General features: G+C 38.2%; 1 long non-coding RNA gene across 2 annotated transcripts in view; it reads left to right on the top strand.

The window, feature by feature from the left end:
• LOC149123683 (uncharacterized) overlaps positions 1-21,174 on the top strand; it is a 33,558-nt gene extending 12,384 nt beyond the window's left edge. For both annotated transcript variants that reach the window (XR_016213888.1, XR_016213889.1), the window contains 2 exons: positions 2,224-2,327; positions 20,912-21,174. This is a non-coding gene — a long non-coding RNA (uncharacterized LOC149123683). The remainder of the gene's footprint in view (positions 1-2,223; positions 2,328-20,911) is intronic.
• Positions 21,175-25,646: the final 4,472 nt, after the last annotated feature.

The raw sequence follows: 25,646 nt of genomic DNA, 5'->3' as shown, positions 1-25,646 counted from the left end.
TAAATTTATGTTTTTAAAAACTTAACCTGTAGTGCGTCTCTGCAGCAAGTGGTGGGGGGGTATGAAGGACAAGATTTGTGTGGCTGGAATAACAAGTGCAAACGCCTAGAGGGAGAGGGAAGACTGCATGGAACAAAACTGAAAGGATTACTTATCTGGATAGGAAGAAGATGAGAATAATGTGATGTAAAAGAAGACTGAAAATGTTAAATCAAATAAGATCTATTAGGGTTATACTCAATTCTGTTTTGCCCACTGCAATATTGGTTTACATTTAGCTTTACCAGTACAATTATCAATAGTTATTCCAATCTCAAAACTTTCTTGGTTTAGATGATACATTATATGATCATGCTATCTGTATTAAGACTTTGTTCTTTATCTTAAAGACAATAGGAAATGGCTAAGGCTTTCAAACGCAGGGTAACAAGGATATCAGATTTAGGTTTTGCATATATCTCCTGGCTATACTGAATAAAACTAGATAGCAAGGACTGTACAGAAAGACCCATTAGTCACTGTCATACTGGCAAGATGTGGTCACTTAGACTAGGTGGGTGGCCATAAAGATGGACAGACATGGACTGTCAGCTCTGCATTGCAGCCCTTCTGTGAAACCCTTGCCAACTGGCCTTTCACCATATAAGTGGGAAAAGCCTTTTCATTCTCTTCTAAACTAGCATCCCACGCCCACTTCCAGGCATCTTTCCCCTTGCTCTCCAGAGGACAAACTGTTCTCTTTTTCCTTGAAAATTAGAGTTAATAGAGAGGAACTTACCCGTTGTGCAGCAGTCAGACCTGCAAATCTACCTTCATCTGGAAAAGCCTCTCCTCACATTAACATTAGAGGGGTCACTCCTTTTATGTAAAGTCAAAAATTCCAGTGTTGATTTAGAGCCTGAAAATTACCTTTTCTGCGGTGCATGGTACTTGATGCATCTTTTTGCTGACCCCTGACCCAATTTTTAATACAATCTATTCTGGTGTCTTCCTGCACCATTTCTTGAAAGGGCTTTCTCTGAGGGCACCAATGACATCTGTATCACTGAATCCAATGGACCCTTTGCAAGTGTCATCTAAACTGACCACTTATCAGTATGTGATGTTTGTATTTTCTCTTCTTGAAGCTATCATTTCACACTGGCTTCTGAACAGTAACTTTTCTCGTGTTCCTCTTCCATGTCTCTACATATTGGAACCTCAAGGAACATCAAGGATTTGCCCTTCTAACTCCTCCTGGTCTATACAATCTTATATTTGTTCATATCTGTAATAGACATCATAGATTGTTAATTCCCCACATTTATAAATGTCATCCTAATAATGCCAGTTGAATGTCTAGAAGTCAAACCAAAAATTCACATGACCAGCTCAAATTGGTGAGTTCCTCTTCCACTACTCCTGATCCTTTTCCTTTCCTTTGTATTCTAGAGAGTGACACACACATGGTCGCATCAGTGAGGGTGCCAAGTCATTTTCTCTGTGAGTGTCACCCTAGATTTTACCTTTCATCCAGTTTTGTCAATTCCGCTACCTAAATATTTAGAATAATAAAATTTGCTTTGTTTTCTTTGTCTTTAAAACAGCAATGATTGGTATGGATACAATTGTGGAGAATGTAGCTTATAAAATAAAACCAAGATTAATATTTTAAAAAGATTTTATTGATTTATTTGAGAAGTAGAGTTACAGAGAGGGAGAGACAGAGAGAAAAGTCTTCATTCATTGGTTCACTCCCAAAATGGCCTCAGCGGCCCAAGCTGAAATGCTCTAAAGACAGGAACCAGGAGTTTCTTCCAGGTCTCCCATGTGAGTGTAGGGGCCCAAGTACTTGGGCCATCTTCCACTGCTTTCCAGGCCATAAGCAAAGATGTTGGTTTGGAAGAGGAGCAGCCAAGACACAAACTGGCACCCAAATGGGATGCCAACTCTGCAGTCGGAGGCTTAGCTTACTAGCCACAGCACAGACTCCCAAGATTAGGTTTCAGCTTGTACATAGTATAGGGGGACTCTGGTATCTGCAGCAATGCATTGAAATGTTATGCCATGAATCTAGCTACATATATTGGCCCTATGAATTTGGCAAACACATGCACTGAATTTCTGGCATGGAAGACAAAGGGCTTTGGAGAGAAAGCTGTACAGGTAAACTAAAAGAGCTATTTTCAAGAGACAGGATTCTTTCCCTTTTTTGTATTCACATTTTTTTTTTTCTTGGTCCAGGCAGGCTTACTGCTAATGATAGACTGGTGTGAATCACAGAAATAGAGAAAGCCCTTTCACCCATGAGGATTTTTCTTCAAGTGGAAGCAGCGTGCAGTAAACTTGTAAGCATATATACTTGTATATATATAAATATGTATGTACATAAAAAGTTATACGGTAATAAATGATAAAAAGATAATAAAGCAAACTAAGGAGCAGCAGAAGCAATAGGAAGCTAACTGGAGACTTTTCTGAGGGAACATATTTGAACAATGACCAAAAGAAGTGATAGAACAAGGCCAGGGAAACTTCAGGCTGATGGAACAGCTGTACACAGGCTGGAGACAGGGGAGCACAACCAGAGACGGAGGAGGGCACAGAAGCCAGGGCTTCTGGAGGGCATTTTGTGCACGTGGTTTCAGGATTTGGAAAAGTTCCAAAAAAATTCTCTAATAACCATGTAGAGAAGAAGCTATGATGAAACAAGAGTGGCATCAGGAAATCCAGCAGGATGCAGAAATTAGTAATTTTGTATGATGGAAAGGCCCAGGGCATGAGCATAGCATAGTGGAGGGTAAGTTCCTTGGAACAGGGTATTCAAAAAGCTGAGAATCCAATCCATGAAAGGGTTACCCATATGAATGGTTACAGGAAGTCGGCTGGAGTATCACACAGATAAGGAGGAATCATGGTGAGAACCCTAAGGACAGTATGTAGAGGCAGAGTGGGATTGTAGTTGAACTGCATGAATTCCAAGGGAAAGTTGCTGGTTAGGAACAGGATTTGTAATTCTAGAGGCTATAATATACTTAGTTAATAATATTTCATGGCCTAACACAAAGGATATGGCTAAATGATCAATAAGGCTAAAAGATGATGAGTTCTGTGTTTCTAGAACGCATGACTCCTTGCTAGAAAGACAAAGATAGTGGAGTTGGAACCATTTGGATATTAGAAGCTGATCCACAGGTTAGAAATAATTTTGGTTATATTACAGTTCTTAAGTACAGTAACCAAGCTTTACATCAAGCAGAACCTTTAAATTAAATTAAAATTTAGGTTTTAACCTTTAAAAATAAAATAATATAATACCATTGATAAAGGATATTGTAAATATTAAACTATTCAATTCAGCATGTTAAAATAATACAACTCTCTTTTTTCTAACGAAGTGAAAGATATTTAGGTTTAATAACGGGTTTTATTCAGTAATGAAGATTAGTTTTATAAAATGTAATTTTATGTATGTAAACTTTTATATTATCCTTGAAATTGAATTTAATATAATCCTTAGTGTCTTTTAAAATAAGTTTTTATATTATTTGCACACACATTTTCCCTTAAAAAGGATAGGAATAGAAATTTAACAGAAAAAAAAAAAAAGAAGACCACCAACATTTTCGTGCATAGAGGAAATTATCTTACCCTGCAGTAAATTATCATTAAAGACATTGCTAGGATGTGGTGTCTTGTGATATGCCAAGACTGTTGATTTGAGGTCAACATGATTTAACAAAAGGTTGTGTGTGAATTCTAAATTTTGAAATTATTTTTCACACACACTTCGTTTATATTCTTTTTTTGACAACTTATAAAACCCCTCTTATTTTATGCAGAAGAGTAAGGAAACACTTAACCATGGAAAAACTTTACGCCAAGGGGCTACTTCTTATAAACTCTGCCACTAAGAATTGCAACACTTCATGTAAAATAATGCACTTCTTAAAGTAAAAATAATTCATTATCCTTATGCCTTCAAACTGTTCTTTTGTGTTAAAAAGTAATTTAAAATTATGAATAAAAAACTTCTTAAATATATAATTAAAATTAAACCTTTACAAATAAATTCTTAGGGTAAATTTAAAAAGGTTTGAAATGGTCACTCTTTCCCATTCATTTAGTTCACTCCAGATACCCTTATCTTTGCATTTCATACTTGTGTTATGAATGGAATTATTCAATATGCATTTAATTTGGATTCATTTTTGCTTCTTAAGTAGATATTATTTTTAAAGCATGAAACTCAGTATAGTTCAGTAGCTTCAAATATTTCATTTGTTTCCTTAATTGCTGTTTAAAATTTTAAAGCCTTTAGTATTATATAATCACCAAAAGACTGCAATTGAGAAAAAAAAGTTATTTCTCTTTTCCTCAATATATTATCTTTTTAATATGTAGTTTAACTGAAGCACATGGCCTTTACATTATTGTATTGTTGATTTAATTGCATTACTTTCTCTTATGAAGGCTCTGGGAGAAATTAGAATAGATTAGAGGGCCAGTGCTGTGGCCAAGCAGGTAAAGCCCCCACTGCAGTGCTGGCATCCCATATGGGCACCAGTTCAAGTCCCAGCTGCTCCACTTTTGATCCAGCTCTCTGGAATGGCCTGGGACAGCAGAAGATGGCCCAAGTCCTTGGGCCCCTGCACCCATGTGGAAGACTCAGAAGCAGCCCTTGGCTCCTGGCTTCAAATCAGCCCAGCTCTTCATAAACCCTTGAAAGAACTATATTGTGCATATTTTCTTGTTAAGGTTCAATAAAACTCATTACTTTTAAGATTATCAGCTTTCTCTGCAACTGCAAAAATTATTTTTTTTTTAATTTTTTTTTTTTTTTTGACAGGCAGAGTGGACAGAGAGAGAGAGAGAGAGAGAGAGAGAAAGGTCTTCCTTTGCCGTTGGTTCACCCTCCAATGGCCGCCGCGGCCAGCGCGCTGCGGCCAGCGCACCGCGCTGATCCGATGGCAGGAGCCAGGAGCCAGGTGCTTTTCCTGGTCTCCCATGGGGTGCAGGGCCCAAGCACCTGGGCCATCCTCCACTGCACTCCCTGGCCACAGCAGAGAGCTGGCCTGGAAGAGGGGCAAGCGGGACAGAATCCGGCGCCCCGACCGGGACTAGAACCCGGTGTGCCGGCGCCTCTAGGCGGAGGATTAGCCTAGTGAGCCGCAGCGCCGGCCTTGCACAGATTATTTGAAAGCCAAAAGAAAGAGCATTGTGTTGGACTTAATTTTTACAAAGCATTTTTTACTTGATTGGTATTACATGAATATTGCTTTCAAAATTCCACACAGATAATGAACTTCAATAAAAAATAGTATAAAATTAAATATACTAAACAAGTATCATGCAATTATATCATGTAATTATATTTTATCTAATCAAAAATAAAAATTATCGATATTTTATATCCTACTGTTATAAAATACAAAGATTTTTTTAATGATTTATTTGTTTATTTGAAAGGCAGAGTTAGAGAGAGGCAGAGGCAGAGAGAGAGAGAAGTCTTCCATCTTCTAGTTCACTCCCCAAATGACCGGAATGGCTGGAGGTGCGAAGATCCGAAGCCAGGAGCAAGGAACTTCTTCCTGGTCTCCCACATGGGTGCAGGGGCCCAAGGACTTGGGCCATGAATTACTGCTTTCCCAGGCCAGAGCAGCTCTCTGCTATGGCCTGGGAAAGCATGGATCGGATGTGGAGCAGCTGGGACTCTAACTGGCCCCCATATGGGATGTTGGCACTGCAGGCGGCGGCTTTATCCACTATGCCACGGTGCCAGCCCCAATACAAAGATTTTTAAGATAAATAATTTTATAACTATTTAGAATCCTTGCTTCATGCACAAAAAAGTTGATATATTCAAAGTATGTCAAATGTAAACATTAGTTCTGTAAAGTATATAAAAACAAAGAATTTTAGAAAGAATTTTATGAACTTGATAGGAAACTGCAGTTTTGTTTAAGATACCCTGAAGACTTAGAACTTAAGAAATTTGACAATTCTGAATTCCGTTCACTGGTGTTTTGCCATTTTTCTCTGCTTCTCCTTCCTTGACACTAGCAGCTAACTCGGTTCCTCTGTGATGGCACATACCAATTAAATTCTCCGACCATAGCGTTTGACTGAGTCATTCTGCTCCCATGTAGCCAGCACTCATAGTAGCCCTAGACTCGCTATGCTGGCCAATCAGCCAAGGAAGATGAACAGAGTTCTGTGTCAAAAGCCTTTAGCTTATTTAGAAGAAGCCTGTGTGGGCACACCTTTTTTAGGATTTGTGTCGTGCAGTAGCACTAGCACTTATTCTGATTCTTGATTCTACAGTTTTAGAAAGGAAAAGACTTTAGTGGTAATATAAATGAATTCCTTATTTTTTCTAAGGGAATGAAATGCTTATTCTAACTTGTTTATAAAATCCAAAAATTTTGAACTATTATTATTTCACATTTGATCTTTGCCAAAAGGCTGAGAAGCGATAAACTATTATTATTTCAATGGATACCTTGATATATAAAGGTTGATAATGTCATGGAAAATGGATAACTTCAGGAATAATAGTAGCAACAGAAGTTTAGCTAAACAATTAGATGGGACAATCAGTTCGCACACAAATATGTAAATTGAAAACACTTAAATTATTGGGATACAATAATAAGAGAGGGAGGAATAGACTCCTTCCTACAGAAGTGATCTTATTCCAGACCCTCTGTACCTCGTCTATTCAGTTCAAATCAAGTGCGTGTATGGACAAAGCAATGAACTCAATTACAGCGCCATCTATAGCCTTGCCTATTAATGTTATTAGTGATAATAGAGGTGAATCTAACATAGGATATTGTTCCTTCATTGTTAATTGAATTATGAAGTGAGGTGATGCTAATTATTACTATTTATGAGATTCTACAATCATTGTGAAGCTGGTAATACTTTTTATAGAAGATCCATTTCTGAGCAAGGTGAATCAATTTGCTAAATGAAATTAAAGAAGGAATGGGAAAGGGGACTAACTGTAATCTGACTTACACAGCAGTTTTTATTTCTATTTATATAATGCCAAGACATGGCATTCTTTGGAAAGGAGAGGAAAAAATGAACAAGCTGGTAATTTTGCATCCACAGTGTCAACTTGTGTTTTTCCTCCTCAACAATTTGACTAGATTTTTTTTAATTTTGGAGAAACTATATCTATAATACTATATATTCTAGTCAGATTCATTCAGAAAAAGCTACAGACCATACAGATATCTGATGTGGCAAAGGAGAAATTGGCTGAATTTATTTAACATGTATTTGTTGCATATTCAAAATAGTGTGGTAGATTTATTATTAATACAGTTATAGGTATCCAAAAATTTGAAAATTGTAGTTTCTGTTATTGAAAAAGTCACACTTCATTGAGGAAAGAGAGAAATACAGATAAATAATGACACTATGTGGTAATTGTGTTATATTAAGGAGCTAGTCCCTGACTGGTAATGAGGCAGAGTGGGTGAAGCCTGCAGTGCCGGTATCCCATATGGATGCCAGTTCAAGTCCTAGATGTTCCACTTCCAATCCAGCTCTCTACTATAGCCTGGGAAAGCAGTAATTGATGGCCCAAGACCTTGGACCACTGCAGCTATGTGGGAGACCTGGAGGAAGCTCCTGGCTCCTGGCTTCAGATGGGTGCAACTCTGGCCATTTCAGCCATCCGGGGAGTGAGCCAGTGGATGAAAGACCTCTCTCTCTCTCTCTCTCTGCCTCTGCCTCTCTGTAACCCTGCCTTTCAAATAAATAAATAAATCTTTCAAAAAAAAAAAAAAAAAAGAGAAGAAGATAGACCCAGAATGTTGAGTTAACCACAGTTTCCAATTTAATTTAGGTATTGTATTTGAGTAAGAAGGATCTGAAGATAGCAAATAGCAACACTGAAATTAGTTGTAGCTTTCTTTCATTTTCAAGATGGAAACAAATAGTACATACAATTGCTGTAAGATAAATTTAAATAACACAAATCCAACCAGAAATCATTCTTAAGGATAGATTGTACATCAAATAAATGTATGTATATATGAAAGGGAAAAAGATAAAAATATTATTTAGGGGAGGAAAGAAGTTGAGTAACCATCACTTATCCACTCATTTATTTTCTATTAATTTCATTCTGATAACCTAATTTAGAGAATTTATTTCCAGGAGTCAGGTAACTGAATGCAAGTGAAAATAGTACATGCTCCTTAATATTGTTTTTTTTCCTGTACTCTATAGGCCAAACTTCTTGGCCCATGAACTGTCCATTTTTATTCTCTGATACAGAATCTAAAAATCTAAACATAAAAATTACAAAGCTAACATCCAACACAAGAAATAGGTGAAAAGTCTCTTAGTTTTATCAATGGGAATAAAGAAGGAGGAAGCATTGATATTGATAGCTGCAGTAAATTTCAGAAAAAGATGAAATCTAACATGTTCCTTTGATTATTAGAATGATATCAGATAGTATATTGAAAAAATATCATGGTGAATAACATTACAGGTATGACGTTAAATATAACCATCTAATTTCTTCCTTCCTCATACTTCATTGAATTTTAGAATGGAATTTTTAAAAAAATCAGGATAACTAAAGAAAATATTCTCAAATAAAATTTAGAATTTGGAAAATAAAGATGGAACTAACAGTACCTGAAAATCTGTCCATAACTAGCTGAGGAATAGTTTTGAACAGAGAAAGCTTGAATGAGGAGTCCTAAAAGAAGCAAGAAATCTGAGATTTCTTTCTACAGGTCTTCAAGAGAACTGGAATGAATGGTAAAGTAACCATTTAGAATGCTAATTAGCTGGCTAAGAAAAGGTTAGTTGAAACTTGTGTTGGGCAAAGTACCTTACACACACTTGATCTTCGCCAAAAGGATGAGAAGCGATGGGGCAAAGTACCTTAATCAATGGGAATTGGCGTTTTGTTCTGGGTAATAATAATAACATACAAAACCTAGTTAATTCATCTCTGCAGTAAATCAGAATACTTCTTAATTCCATTAAAGACAAAGCAATTAATAGGTTCCCATCAAACACCTCTCTAGAAGTATTATGTTACTTTTTTTTCTTGTCTTTCTTTTTTCTTTTTTTTTTGGGGGGGGGGGGCACAGGAAGAGTTAGACAGTGAGAGAGAGAAAGAGAGAAAGGTCTTCCTTCCATTGGTTCACTCCCCACATGGCCACTACGGCCGGCGCGCTGCGCCCATCCGAAGCCAGGAGCCAGGTGCTTCCTCCTGGTCTCCCATGTGGGTGCAGGACCCAAGTACTTGGGCCATCCTCCACTGCTTCCTGGGCCACAGCAGAGAGCTGGACTGGAAGAGGAGCGACCAAGACAGAACCCGGGGTGCCGGTGCCGCAGGCATAGGATTAGCTTAGTGAGCCACGGTGCCAGCCATATTATGCTACTTTTATCTGTAAAAAAATTGTTGCAGTTTCGCTGGTGCCGCGGCTCACTAGGCTAATCCGCCGCCTTGTGGCACCGGTACACCGGGTTCTAGTCCTGTTCAGGGCGCTGGATTCTGTCCTGGTTGCCCCTCTTCCAGGCCAGCTCTCTGCTGTGGCCAGGGAGTGCAGTGGAGGATGGCCCAGGTGCTTGGGCCCTGCACCCCATGGGAGACCAGGAGAAGTACCTGGCTCCTGCCATCGGATCAGCGCAGTGCGTCGGCCGTAGCGCGCAGGCCGTGGTGGCCATTGGAGGGTGAACCAACGGCAAAGGAAGACCTTTCTCTCTGTCTCTCTTTCTCACTGTCCACTCTGCCTGTCAAAAAATAAAAAAATAAAAAATAAAAAAAAATTGTTGCAGTTTCAAAATTTCACATATATTAGTAATTGGATAATGCATGACATTCCTTTGCAGGCATTCACAATTATATGTATAATCTGTTTAACATTGAAAGCAATTTCACTCACATTTATTCAATGTTTACTGTACAACACACTGAACTGGGTTCAGATTGTTGGAGACACTGAGTTATATAAAACATGGGCTAGGTTTTCAAACTGTTCTGTTTGACAAGGAGGGTAGATATCTCACAATCACTAGTATAACCTGTGGCGAAACACTCATTTTGGATTGCACATATATCTCAGGAACACTGAGGGAAGATCATTATACTTGGAAAGCATTTACTGGAGTTCATTGTTCATGCCCTCTAGTACACACTCACATCTACCCACACAAACTCCTTGCTGGGAACTACACCAGTGGTAGAGTAGCTTGCCTTTCTTTATTCTGTTTCTATGCTTGCAAAATACTTTCACTTATATCCTCATGGAGAGGTAACCCAGTTCTCTTTTTTTTTATTTTTATTTTTTTATCTTTTATTTAATGAATATAAATTTCCAAAGTACAAATTATGGATTACAATGGCTTCCCCCCCCATACCGTCCCTCCCACCCACAACCCTCCCCTTTCCCACTCCCTCTCCCCTTCCATTCACATCAAGATTCATTTACGATTATCTTAATATACAGAAGATCAGCTTAGTATACATTAAGTAAGGATTTCAACAGTTTGCTCCCACACAGAAACATAAAGTGAAAAATAATAGATGATTTTTTTTTAAATGATGATGAAATCAGATCAGACCTATTGTCATGTTTAATCCCAGTGAGAGTCAAGTTGGGAATTGATATTTTCTTTTTTTGTTTTTTGTTTGTTTGTTTGTTTGTTTGTTTTTTTACAGAAGATCAGTTTAGTATACATTAAGTAAAGATTTCAACAGTTTGCACCCCCATAGAAACACAAAGTGAAATGTACTGTTTGAGTACTCGTTATAGCATTAAGCCTCAATGTACAGCACATTAAGGACAGAGATCCTACATGAGGAGTAAGTGCACCGTGACTCCTGTTGTTGACTTTACAAATTGACACTCCTGTTTATGGCATCAGTAATCTCCCTATGCACCAGTCATGAGTTTCCAAGGCTATGGAAGCCCCTTGAGTTCTCCGACTCTTATCTTGTTTAGACAAGGTCATAGTCAAAGTGGAAGTTCTCTCCTCCCTTCAGAGAAAGGTACCTCCTTCTTTGAAGACCTGTTCTTTCCACTGGGATCTCACTCACAGAGATCTTTTTGCCAGAGTGTCTTGGCTTTCCATGCCTGAAATACTCTCATGGGCTTTTCAGCCAGATCCGAGTGCCTTTAGGGCTGATTCTGAGGCCAGAGTGCTATTTAGGACGTCCACCATTCTATGAGTCTGCTGAGTATCTCACTTCCCATGTTGGATCACTCTCCCCTTTATTTATTCTATCGGTTAGTGTTAGCAGGTACTAGACTTGTTTATGTGCTCTCTTTGACTCTTAGTCCTTTCATTATGATCAATTGTGAACTGAAATTGATCACTTGGAATAGTGAGATGGCATTGGTACATGCCACCTTGATGGGATTGAATTGGAATACCCTGGTATGTTTCTAACTCTACCAATTGGGGCAAGTCAACTTGAGCATGTCCCAAATTATACATCTCTTCCCTCTCTTATTCCCACTCTTATGTTTAACAGGGATCACATTTAGGTTAATTTTCAATACTTAAGAATAACTGTGTGATAATTACAGAATTAAACCTGTCATATTAAGTAGAACAGACAAAAAAATACTAAGAGGGATAATGTATTAAGTTGTTCATTAACAGTCAGGGCTATGCTGATCAAGTCACCATTTCTCATAGTGTCCATTTCACTTCAGGAGGTTTCCTTTTTGGTGTTAAGTCAGTTGTCACCAATCAGGGAGAACATATGGTATTTGTCCCTTTGGGACTGGCTTATTTTACTCAGCATGATGTGTTCCAGATTCCTCCATTTTGTTGCAAATGACTGGATTTCGTTGTTTCTTACCGCGGTATAGTATTCTAAAGAATACATATCCCATAATTTCTTTATCCAGTCTACCGTTGATGGGCATTTAGGTTGGTTCCAGGTCTTGGCTATTGTGAATTGTGCTGCAATAAACATTAGGGTGCAGACCGCTTTTTTGTTTGTCAATTTAAACTCCTTTGGGTAAATTCCAAGGAGTGGGATGGCTGGGTCAAACGGTAGGGTTATATTCAGGTTTCTGAGGAATCTCCAGACTGATTCCATAGTGGCTTCACCAGTTTGCATTCCCACCAACAGTGGGTTAGTGTCCCTTTTTCCCCACATCCTCGCCAGCATCTGTTGTTGGTAGATTTCTGAATGTGAGTCATTCTAACTGGGGTGAGGTGGAACCTCATTGTGGTTTTGATTTGCATTTCCCTGATTGCTAGCGACCTTGAACATTTTTTCATGTGCCTGTTGGCCATTTGGATTTCCTCTTTTGAAAACTGTCTATTGAGGTCCTTGGCCCATCTCTTAAGTGGGTTGTTGGTTTTGTTTTTGTGGAGTTTTTTGATCTCTTTGTAGATTCTGGTTATTAACCCTTTATCTGTTGCATAGTTTGCAAATATTTTTTCCCATTCTGTTGGTTGTCTCTTCACTCTCCTGACTGTTTCTTTTGCAGTACAGAAACTTCTCAATTTGATGCAATCCCAATAGTTGATTTTGGCTTTGACTGCCTGTGCCTCCCGGGTCTTTTCCAGAAATTCTTTGCCTGTGCCAATTTCTTGAAGGATTTCTCCAATGTTCTCTAATAACTTAATGGTGTCAGGACGTAGATTTAGGTCTTTAATCCACGTTGAGTGGATTTTTGTGTGAGGTGTAAGGTAGGGGTCTTGCTTCATGCTTCTGCATGTGGAAATCCAGTTTTCCCAGCACCATTTATTGAATAGACTGTCCTTGCTCCAGGAATTGGTTTTAGATCCTTGGTCAAATATAAGTTGGCTGTAGATGTTTGGGTTGATTTCTGGTGTTTCAATTCTGTTCCATTGGTCTATCCATCTGTTTCTGTACCAGTACCATGCTGTTTTGATTACAACTGCCCTGTAGTATGTCCTGAAATCTGGTATTGTGATGCCTCCGGCTTTGTTTTTGTTGTACAAGATTGCTTTAGCTATTAGAGGTCTCTTGTGCCTCCATATGAATTTCAGCATCATTTTTTCTAGATCTGAGAAGAATGTCTTTGGTATCTTCATTGGGATTGCATTGAATCTATAAATTGCTTTTGGGAGAATGGTCATTTTGATGATGTTGATTCTTCCAATCCATGAGCATGGAAGATTTTTCCATTTTTTGGTATCCTCTTCTATTTCTTTCTTTAAGATTTTGTAATTCTCATCGTAGAGATCTTTAACGTCCTTGGTTAAGTTTATTCCAAGGTATTTGATTGTTTTTGTAGCTATTGTGAATGGGATTGATCTTAGCAGTTCTTTCTCAGTCATGGCGTTGCTTGTGTATACAAAGGCTGTTGATTTTTGTGCATTGATTTTATATCCTGCCACTTTGCCAAACTCCTCTATGAGTTCCAATAGTCTCTTAGTAGAGTTCTTTGGATCCTCTAAGTACAGAATCATATCGTCTGCAAAGAGGGATAGTTTGACTTCTTCCTTCTCGATTTGTATTCCTTTGATTTCTTTTTCTTGTCTGATGGCTCTGGCTAAAACTTCCAGAACTATGTTAAATAGCAGTGGTGAGAGTGGGCATCCCTGCCTGGTGCCAGATTTCAGTGGAAATGCTTCCAACTTTTCCCCATTCAATAGGATGCTGGCTGTGGGTTTTTTATAAATTGCTTTGATTATATTGAGGAATGTTCCTTCTATACCCAATTTGCTTAGAGTTTTCATCATGAAAGGGTGTTGAATTTTATCAAATGCTTTCTCTGCATCTATTGAGATAATCATATGGTTTTTCTTTTGCAGTCTGTTAATGTGGTGAATCACATTGATTGATTTGCGAATGCTGAACTATCCCTGCATACCAGGGATGAATCCCACTTGGTCTGGGTGGATGATTTTCCTGATGTGTTGTTGTACTCTATTGGCCAGAATTTTATTGAGGATTTTTGCGTCTATGTTCATCAGGGATATTGGTCTGTAATTTTCTTTCAGTGCTGCATCTTTCTCTGGCTTAGGGATTAAGGTGATGCTGGCTTCATAGAAAGAATTTGGGAGGATTCCCTCTTTTTCGATTGTTCTGAATGGTTTGAGAAGAAATGGGATTAGTTCTTGTTTAAATGTCTGGTAGAATTCAGCAGTGAATCCATCTGGTCCTGGGCTTTTCTTTGTTGGAAGGGCTTTAATTACTGTTTCAATTTCTGTTTCGTTATGGGTCTATTTAGGTTTTCTATGTCTTCATGGTTCAATTTTGGTAGATTGCATGTGTCCAGGAATCTATCCATTTCTGATAGGTTTTCCTGTTTGCTGGCATACAGGTCCTTGTAGTAATTTCTGATGATTCTTTTTATTTCTGTGGTGTCTGTTATTACGTTTCCTTTTTCATCTCTGATTTTATTGATTTGGGTCTTTTCTCTTCTTTTTTTAGTTAGTTGGGCCAATGGGGTGTCAATTTTGTTTATTTTTTCAAAAAACCAGCTTCTCGCTTGGCTGATTTTTTGTAGTGTTTTTTGAATTCAATCCTGTTAATTTCTTCTCTGGTTTTAATTATTTCTCTTCTCCTACTAGATTTGGGTTTGTTTTGCTGCAGTTTTTCTAGGTCCTTGAGATGCGCTGAAAGCTCATTTATTTGGTACCTTTCCAATTTCTTGATATAGGCACCTATTGCTATAAATTTGCCTCTCAATACTGCTTTTGCTGTATCCCATAAGTTTTGATATGTTGTGTTGTTGTCTTCATTTACTTCCAGAAAGTTTTTGATTTCTCTTTTGATTTCTTGAATGACCCAATGTTCATTCAGGAGCATGTTGTTCAGTCTCCATGTGTTTGCATACTTTCTGGGGTTTCCTGAGTTGCTAATTTCCAGCTTCATTCTGCTGTGGTCTGAGAAGCTGCATGGTATGATTCTAATTCTTTTAAATTTGCTGAGACTTGCTTTATGGCCTAGTATGTGATCAATCCTAGAGAAGGTTCCATGCACTGCTGAGAAGATTGTGAAGTCTGTAGATGTAGGGTTGAAAGTTCTGTAGATATCTGTTAGATCCATTTGGGCAATAGTGTCAATTAAATCTGCTGTTTCCTTGTTGATCTTCTGTCCAGATGATCTGTCTATTTCTGAGAGTGGAGTATTGAAGTCCCCCAGTACTATTGTATTGGAATCTAAATCTCCCTTTAAGTCCCTTAACATATCTTTTAAATAGACCGGTGCCCTGTAATTAGGTACATATACATTTATAATAGTTACATCTTCCTGTTGAATTGAACCCTTAATCATTATATAGTGTCCCTCTTTGTCTCTCTTAACAGTTTTTGTATTAAAGTTTATTTTGTCTGATATTACTATGGCTACACCTGCTTTTTTTTGGTTTCTGTTGGCATGGAATATCTTTTTCCAACTTTTCACTTTCAGTCTGCATGCCTCTTTGTTAGAGAGATGTGTTTCTTGTAGGCAGCAAATAGTTGGGTTGTGTTCTGTGAGCCAGTCAGCCAAACGGTGTCTTTTAACTGAAGAATTCAGACCATTAATGTTCAATGTGACTATTGATACGTAGTGACTTTGCCCTGCCATTTTCCCGGAAATATTTTCTAGTATATGCTTTGAGCTTCCCATGCTCTTTTACTGGTAGGTGTTCTTCCTTTCCCTTCTTTCATATTGATGGCCGTGTTTCTGTGTTTCTGTGTGTAGCACATCTTTAAGTATCTTTTGCAGGGCCGGACGAGTGGCGGCAAAGTCTTTCAATTTCTGTTTGCTATGAAATGTCTTTATTTCACCTTCATTCACAAATGAGAGCTTGGCAGGATATAATATTCTGGGCTGGCAATTTTTCTCTCTTAGCACCTGTGCTATGTCTCGCCATTCCCTCCTAGCCTGTAGGGTTTCTGATGAGAAGTCTGCTGTGAGTCTGATTGGAGATCCTCTGAGAGTAATCTGACGTTTCTCTCTTGCCCATTTTAGGATCTTTTCTTTATGTTTCACTGTGGTAAGTTTAATTACCACGTGTCGTGGTGAGGATCTCTTTTGGTCATGTTTATTGGGGGTTCTATGAGCTTCCTGTACTAGGATGTCTCTGTCCTTCTCCAAACCTGGAAAGTTCTCTGCTAGTATCTCACTAAAAAGGCCTTCTAATCCTTTCTCTCTCTCCATGCCTTCAGGAACTCCTAGAACTCGAATGTTGGTTTTTTTAATAGTATCCTGTAGATTCCCAACAATATTTTTTAGATTTCTAATTTCCTCTTCTTTTCTTTGGTTTGACTGTATGTTTTCCTGTGCTCTATCTTCTAAGTCCGATATTCTCTCTTCTGCTTCACCCATTCTGTTTTTAAGGCTCTCTAATGTGTTTGTCATTTGATCTATTGAGCTCTTCATTTCATTTTGATTTCTCTTCACTATCACACTTTCCTGTTCTACTAGTTTCTGAGTTTCATTTTGATTCTTCCTTAAAATTTCATTTTCACGAGATTTTCAATCTTGTCAAATAAGGATTTCTGTAGTTCAAGGATTTGCTTTTGAAAACTTCTAAATGTTCTTATCATAAATTTTTTGAGATTCGTATCTTGCATTTCTTCTATCTCATCATCTTCATAATCTTGGTTTGGGGTGTTTTGTTTATTTGGAGGCATCATAGTGTCATTGTTGATCTTGTTCCCTCTATTTCTGTGTTTGTTACTTGGCATAGTTAATTCTTCTTGCGTCACTGTGCGTGTTTTTTTTTTATTATTATTATTTTATACTATGTCCGTGTTAAGTGGACTGCCTGCTGTTGGAGGAGCCTTGGAGGCCTGAGATGGGTGCGGGCTGAGAGCTCTGCTTGGTTCTTCCTGGTTAAGGGTGTGCAAAGGTGACACCCTCAGGTTATGCGTGGTAAATATCTCTTTTTATTTATTTATTTATTTTATTTATTCAGGGGGTAAGTAACACCGCACGGCATGGCTGTGCAGAATTGCTGGTATGTAGCATCCAGTCTCTGGCTTCTACCCCCAGAGTCCGTTTAGGCTCCTCTGGACTCCCACTGGGTTGCCTAGGCTACTGAATTGTAGTGACTCAGTTCCTTAGCTCTCTGCTTTTGATATGTAAATCCAGAGAGGGGGCCTGCTCTTTGTCTCTTGGGAATTCTTCAAGCCTTGCAGCCTTGCGACCTTTGCAAGGTTAGGGGGAAGAGAAACCCCTAAGCTTTTTTTTTTCCTTCTTTCCGGTAGTGAGTTTGCTGCACTTTCCGGCCCCCCTCTAGATTCTGACCCCCGTTTCCCCACCAATGTCTCGGGATATTGAGCTCACCTCCCCTTCCAGCGCCGATGTGTGGACTCGGAGCCCTGGACGTCCCAAGTCTCCTCGCTGTTGTCTGTGTGGCACGCACTCCCCTTCGAGCACTGGCGCGCAGACCCTGCGGCTTCCGCGGCTCGGTCCCGCGGCTCGGCTTCCGCGCAGTGGGCGACCTTGTTCTCCCAGTAGGTCCTCTGATTCACGGCCACTCGATCCAGAAGAGTTTCCTCCGCAATATTTTCCTGGTTCTTTTTTCTGAGGCTACCATAACTCCCCTTTTGTTAAACTAAATTTTCCCGGACTATCGGTGTGCGCCCTCACTATTCCGCCATCTTGGCTCCGCCCCCCAGTTCTCTTTTAAGACTTTGATTAAATACATGTAGTGGAACAAAGCCAAATGAATTCAAGAACAGATCTGTAGCAGAAAACAATTACACTATTATCTTTTGCATATTTGAATGGTTTTATGATTTTATGATTATTGGTATTTTAGATATTTCTCTCTGGCTTTAGGGTAAAAGTCAGAGTTGAAGATGGATCTGTTGTACTGGATAGAAAACTTTAGGAGGCCCAAGACATGAATGGAGAGCTACAGTAATGTTATTAGTGGTAAAAGGAGGACTATCTTCAAGAAAAAAAGATAATACATGGGATTCTTCCCCTGGAAAAAGGATGATTCCAATCAGAATCCTAAAATTTGACAAGGTAGGGAGGCAAGTTATCACTAAACGTATATTATTTCACTAAATCAGAAGAATAATGTCAGATAAAGGGCCAATTTCAGCAAGAAAAAAGTTCAGTTTGGTGATAATATCTGAGAAGGTCAGTATATGAAATTGAAAATACAGTAACATGATTTCTAAAAAGTATACAAAATATCTTGATTTAATGTCTATATGATAAAGCAATCACTCATACTGTTATTTTTTGACTTTGGTAAAACATCAGTTGGCAATTTAAGTAATTGCTCTGTACAGTTAGATAAAATACACTACTGAGCATTGTTGAACTTGTAAACTGTGTTAAATCCTGATGTGGAAATGTGAAGGCAAAAACGCGTAGGGTAAGAGATGGATTTAGTACTATTGGCATGTGAGTGTAGTACATAAATGGTAACTTCCCAGTAATTCCTCAAAAGTAGGCCTAAAGGTGCTCTAAAGAGGAAAGATAGATGTTGCACAGAGCTTCTTTGGTCATTTTGTTTACTCAGTCAGTGGACTGCTCCTATTTTACTTGTTCCCTACAAAATACATCAGGCTGCAGCAACATCAGGGTATCCTCTGAAGACATGGTCAGAAAAAAATGAACAACAGTCAATCTCTCTCTCTCTCTCTCTCTCTCTCTCTTTTTCTCTTCTCTCTCTCCTTTCCTCCCATATTGTAGTAAAGAAATATGAGGTAATAGATTCTGAAGGATTTAAAAATAGGCAAAGTGCTACTAAACCGATCTTTAAATATTTAGCCTTTAAGTCAAATATTTATATCTAATACTAAATAGGTTGCTGGAGTGTCGCACACTACAAATACGTGCCTATTTGTGTGTGTATGTGCATGTGTGCATACACGTGTGTGTGGGTGTGTGTGTGGTTCGTTACCAAAAAGATTTCTCAGTGAATGTGATTCAGTTTCCATTAATCGTGGTACAAAACTTCAAAACTGAGAAGACTCAGAATCATAGTTCAGCCAGTTACTCTCCACAGATAGCGTTCCTATCTTGTCTGTAAATTATATATATTTGAAAAGCATGTTTTTCTGAATATCTCAGAGAGGAAACTGAGAAACATTAGGGATCAAGGAGAGACGAGCTTCAAATATCAGGAATTAAAGTCAAGAAAAGAGAATTATACTGTTATACACCAAAAAAATACATTGGCTTGAATTATCAGTTAAAAGAGTTCAGAGGGACACGGTATTACCAAGGAAGGAAGTGGAAAAAGCAGGAAAAACCAAAGCAAAGTTGCTTCAGAAGAGAAATGTACAGGGAGGATGGGACCCACTTTCAACTTGACATCTTGGAAATGATAGAGAGATATTAGCTTTCTCGTAAAGTATATTTCTCTCTTTATGATAGAATCACAACTGAGTCAGAATTATGGATTTTACTCTAACTGCCACTGTTAAGTCTATTTTAATAACACTGGCTCTTATTCACACTGGTCATGTAGGTCAGTGGTGTCTGAGCAAGCAGCAACGATGAGAAAGTGGTAATATCACAGCCAGAGAATTGGCAAGGATCTGAACTGCACATCACTTGTGAAGTAAAAATTGGAATTTGTCCATGGTGAAATAAACATGCATGAAAAATGCAAGAAAAATGTTAATATCTGTTGAGCCTAGGGGTGGGGAACCATTTTTCTGCCAAATGCCATTTGGATATTCATAACATCATTTGAAGGCCATACAAAATTATCCACTTAAAAATTAGCCTGCTATAAATTTATTGAATTTTGAGTCTCATCTGTGTTTGCCTTGGCAGGGCCAGACCAAATGATTTTGAGGACCTTATGTGGCCCACAGGCCAGATGTTCACCACCCCTGAGTTATTCTTAACATTAATATCTTATATTTTAAAACAATCTTACATTGAAGGTAGCAATTTACTATAAGTAATATTACAATGATGTCTTCAAAGATTGATAGTTATGTTGCAAAGAAGTACAGAATTTTTTTAGAAGACTAGATATATCTTCTCTTCCTATATATCTAAAGAATCATTCATATATCTGAAAAATTTTTGAGCAACTTGTATATCATTTATTTTTATGCTTAGAGAAAATGTGGCCTAATGCTATTGTCTGCTCTGTAAAATTAATTTTCTCTTTGTAGTATCAAATGAAAGAGGTACACACATTAACAATTTCAGTCAACATGTATTAAGAATCTCCCAGGTATATTTAGTCTTTCACTGGAGTATGAAAGAGCCCATGTTTGAAGATATAGGACTAAAGTGCTGAATCACTTGACCAAACACCCAGGGCATTTCACGGAAACTGATGGGCTTCACTAATCTTAACTAAAGTAGTTTATTAATTTAAACTACCCTTTGGAGTTATTTTTCTGGGTTATATGGAACAGATTTTGAATTAAATAGATCCAATCATTCAATAGGGCAAAAAAAGTAATATAATTTTAATAAAAAATACACTATCCAATCCACCAATACAATCTGACTATCCAATCTGACCATTGAATTATCTGTTGTTTTCTGATATTTCAATGATGCCAAATGGCCAACTTGTATATTGAGTTAGCAATATTTGAACAGGAATTAAATTAACAGAAGAAGAATACATAGCCATTTTTAAATTACATGACAAATTTAATTTGAAAACTGTCTTTGAAAGTCAGATTAGCCAGTTTTGAATTTGAAGTGCATACTCAAAACGTGTAGAGAAATTATTTATTCAATCAACTATGAAAGCAAATTTACCATTATAACCATGATTATGAATCATAAATGTCAAAAGTAAGAGGAAAATGTACTACTTAAACAGTTTAACCCTTTAAGGAATTTGAATAAAACCTAGAGATTACATTGTACTATTTTATATCTCATTAAGATTGAAGGCAGTGATCTAATAGAGAATGCTTTCTTATGGGGTTGGTATTGTGTAGTGGGTAAAGTTGCCACCTACAATGCTGGCATCCCATATGGGCACCGGTTTACGTCCTGGTTGCTCCACTTCCAATTCAGCTCCTTGATAATGTCCTGGGAGAAGCAGTGGAAGAAGATCCAAGCGTTTGGGACCCTGCCACCCAATGTGAGACACAGATGAAGCTCCTGGCTCCTGGATTCAGCCTGTCCCAGTGCCAGCTGTTGTGGCCATCTGAGGAATAAACCAGCAGATGGAAGATCAGTCTCTTCCCCCCCCCCCCATCTCTCTCTCTCTCTATCTCTTTTTCTCTCTGTGTGTAACTCTTTCAAATGAAATAAATAAACTTAAAAAAAAAAAAAAACAGGCTGCTTTCTCCACAGCTTTTGATTTGCATACTCTCATGTTGGAAAAATATCTGTTGTAAAAATTCAAAAAACATATAAGTAAAACTGATTATCAGGAGCAGGAGGTAAGCCAGGTGGGTAAGATACCAGTTGAGATGACTGCTTCCAGTATCAGAGTGCTTGAGTTTGATTACTAGTTCGTCTCCTGATTCTGGTTTCCTTCTGATGTGACCCTGAGAGGCAGAAGGTGGTAACTCAGAGTTGAGTCTCCGTCACTGTGTAAGAGAGCTGTATTGAATTTCCAGCTTCTGGTTGGCATGATCCAGCCCCAGTTGTTGTGTGCTTTTGGTGAGTGAATCAGTGGGTGTGAAATTGATCTGTTTGTTTCTGTCTCTCTGCCTTTCAAATAAAATAAATAAAAAAAAATTTAAAAACTGATTGTTACATTCAAGCTTGCATATTGATATACTAGATAAGGAAAAAAGTTCCTTATGTGAGTTGTGTTAATTTTGCTCTTACAGGAAATGAGTGTGTCTCAGAACTTTCTCCTTTTTGAGTCTGCGGGGACTTGTTTGCTCAGCATGCTTTAGACTTTTACACTGATATTCTATAGTATATTATCTCCACCTAAAGTGCTTGTACATGAAACCAGTATGCTATCAGAATCTGTCCTGCAAAGTTAAAGACAAGATGCACATCCTTAGAATCCTAACAGTGTATAATGACGTATAGCAATTAGTGCTTCATACCAAATCTTACACATGCATTGTATACCACTTTGGTTTACTATCCCAACCCATTTATCAGCAAAATAGTAAGGTGCATCTAAGAGTGGAGCTGAGAGATAAATTGCACAGTAAAATCATTAGAAAAATGGTAAAATTTGCTATTATTTACTCACACATTCATGTAGTTATCCATTCTGTGAGTGCTTTACATGTGGCCACCCAAAATTCACCCTGCTTTAGAACTGAGCGATGGCCTTGCTTTCTTCTTCATCAAGTAAGTGGAAGACAGCAGACATAACATGTTTTAAGTTCCTGCCTACCTTCTTTAAACCATCATCTACATTTGTTCCTATCCTGGTGTGATCTCCTCCTGTGCCACAGAATCTTCCTTTCAGAATAAGACAGGCTCTGTCCCGCTGCTCAATCACATCTCTGGGGCTTCATCAATGGCCTCCTCTTTCTCCAGTGGGAGATGGTAGTGGGTTGTCAAGAACATAGATTCAAAGTCTGCCTCCACCTCTGCTGACTGTGAACTGGGGAAAGCTTTAAAATCCTGAGCCTGTGTTCCCTTAGCTGTAGAACAGGATATGAGAGGGCTCCAGAAGATTTGTGAAAAAGTTGAATTAGAAGATAATGCACATTTTCTATGGATCTTTTGAAGCCCCCTCATTTAACCTCCCTGGTAAGGCATTTGGTGAGTTTGGTGAGTGTTAAACAAAATGCTTATGAAGCAATTAAAAGGAGGCTTCTAATTCTTTGACCTCCCCTTCTCTACCTGTAAATAACTGGTTGTATAAATAATTTTGAGCATTTATATATATATATATACACATACATATGTATGTATATATATTGTTTTTTTCCATCATAAACATTTTATCTCTTTGCTTTTACAAATTTAGATTAGTGCCTTAATTTTCTCCTTGCATTCTCATATGCACTCATTACAAGTTAGTTTACATTTATTGACTTAATCCAATTTATCACAAAATCCCACTAAGTCTCTCAAATACTTGTAAAACTCATCCCTTCTTCTCTATGTTATTGCCCTAACTCATACTTTATTATTATTATTGTTTTTAATTTGGGGCTGGTTGGAGATGCCTGCATTCTATACCAAAATCTTTTTTCAAGACCCAGCTAACCAACTTTTTTTTTTTAAGATTTATTTATTTTGAAAGTCAGAGTTACACAGAGAGAGAAGGAGAGGCAGAGAGAGAGAGAGAGAGAGAGAGAGAGAGAGAGAGAGAGAGATCAGCTAACCAACTTCTAATCCAGCTTTCCGCTGATGTGCATCATGGAAGGCAGCAGATAATGGTTCCAGCAAGTGAGTCCCAGTCACCCATGTGGGAGACCCTGATGGAGTCTGCGCTCTTAGCTTTTATCTGACCTGACAGAGCCTGGCCCTGGGTGTTGGGGGGCATTTAGGCAGTCAACCATTGGATGGAAGGTCTCTAACTCTGTTTCTGCCTCTGTCTCTCTGCTTTTCAGTTAAGATGAAGAAAAATTAAAATTAAAAATTTATTTTTAAGCAACAAAAGTGTGTGCATATTTCTGGATATAGTGTGATCTTTTGTTACATGTATATATTGTGCAATGTCCAGTAAGACAAAAACATGGTTCTGGATCTTAATGGAGGTGCTTCCAGCTTTTTTTCATTCAATACAATACTGACAAATCTTTGGAAATATCTCAGTGAGACAACAAAGAAGAAAATTTAGAAAAACTGAAAAAACAAACAAACAAGCAAAAAAATCTGTCTCCTAAAACATTTAACATTTCCAAAAACAAATCCATGCTTTTATTTTGTTTCATGTATCCTGTGGCAAGGGTCTCATGTCTGCTTTGGAATACTAAAAGTGTTATTTTATCCTAGGGAAATATATAGTTTATTAAAAGAAAAAGGAGTATGTGGGGAGGGAGGGTTGGGAACAGGCTGGCTAATAGGCACTAAGTTACAGATAGAAGTAAGAAGTCCTGGTGTTCTGTTGTATAATAGTTTTGACTATAGCTAATGATAGTGTATTGTATATATTTTTAACAGCTAGAATAAAGGAGTTTTAATGTACCCATCACAAACAAGTGATAAATTTTTGAGGAGATAGATAGTTAAATCATGATTTGAGTGTTACAATTACACAATGTACACAATACAATCACATGGTATCCCATTAATATGTATAATTACTACATATCAATTAAATATATGTGTGTGTAAAGAAGAAAAAGTCTCAACCAAATGAAGATACGGCAATAAGCACATATAAAGCATATAAAGTTAGTTTTTTGTTTTTTGTTTTTTTTTTTTTGTTTTGACAGGCAAAGTGGACAGTGGGAGAGAAAGAGAGAGAGAGAGAGAGAGAGAGAAAGGTCTTCCTTTTCCATTGCTTCACCCCGCAATGGCCGCTGCGGTCAGCGTGCTGTAGCCGGCGCACCTTGCTGATCCAAAGACAGGAGCCAGGTGCTTCTCCTGGTCTCCCATGCGGGTGCAGGGCCCAAGCACTTGAGCCATCCTCCACTGCACTCCTGGGCCACAGCAGAGAGCTGGACAGGAAGAGGAGCGACTGGGACAGAATCTGGCGCCCTGACCAAGACTAGAACCCGGTGTGCCGGCACCACAGGTGGAGGATTAGCCTATTGAGCCATGGTGCCAGCCTATAGTTATTATTTTTAAATGAATTACAAAGTTTTATTGCCTTCTATTACTAGAACATATTGTAAAAAGAAGAATGATGACAAATTCAAATGGAGAGAGCCATTCCATCTCTGTTTGTTGAGCCAAAGGCAAGTCTGGATATCCTGAGAGAGCTTGTCCTCTATGGGGAGAAAGCACTTTCAAAATGTTTAGTGCAGTTTGCCCTTGGAAGTACTGAAAAGTGTATTTTTGATGTTTGCTACATACTGTAATGTTTATTTATTTAGTAAACAGACAGACTGAGTATTTGGGAACAAAATAATTTCCACAACAGGTCGCTGTGAACAAGCTTCTTTTGTAGCTCCTCATGCAGGCACAGCATGTAGTTGGTAAAGAGAAAATGGCTGGCACCCACATGAAGATGATCAGATTCATAGGGGCCAGTGCTGTGGCACAGCGGGTTAACGCCCTGGCCTGAAGTGCTGGCATCCCACATGGAGACCCTGTTGCTCCATGTCTGATCCAGCTCTCTGCTGTGGCCTAGGAAAGTGGTGGAAGATGGCCCAAGTCCTTGGGCCCTTGCACCCATGTGGGAGACCCAGAGGAGGTTCCTGGCTCCCGGCTTCGGATCAGCGCAGCTCCAGCCATTGTGGCCAATTGGGGAGTGAACCATCGCATGGAAAACCTCTCTCTCTCTCTCTCTCTCTCTCTCTCTCTCTCTCTGCCTCTCCTTTCTCTATGTAACTCTTTCAAATAAATAAATAAATAATTTTTTAAAAAAAGATCAGATTCATAAATTGTGATCTTATTATTTCTGTTGTAAATTGTAGTTTTAATTTGTTTTTAAGAGAAAATCCTGCAGATGTTAATAGATTAACGGTCACTCCATTGTCAGATGTATATGAGTGTTAGTTTTTACAGATCTTGCTTGATATTTAAATGTCTTTTTGAGATTATTTCCACTTTTTGATTCACAAAAAAACTCCTTTAAATTAGTGTCCTATATCTGGTCTCTCTGTTTTTCTCCACCAGTGCATTAAGCCTTTGAAATATTATGTATCTTCTAACAGTTTTGTAAAAAAGCTCTGCTTATTAAAGTAATTTAAATTCTTCTGTCATTTATGGG

This window comes from Oryctolagus cuniculus, chromosome 10 (genome assembly GCF_051225735.1).
Source record: "Oryctolagus cuniculus isolate XC-2025 breed Fujian yellow rabbit chromosome 10, ASM5122573v1, whole genome shotgun sequence".
Lineage (NCBI taxonomy): Eukaryota > Metazoa > Chordata > Mammalia > Lagomorpha > Leporidae > Oryctolagus > Oryctolagus cuniculus.
The sequence above is the reverse complement of the archived record's forward strand: the minus strand, read 5'-3'. Positions and strand labels throughout refer to the sequence as shown.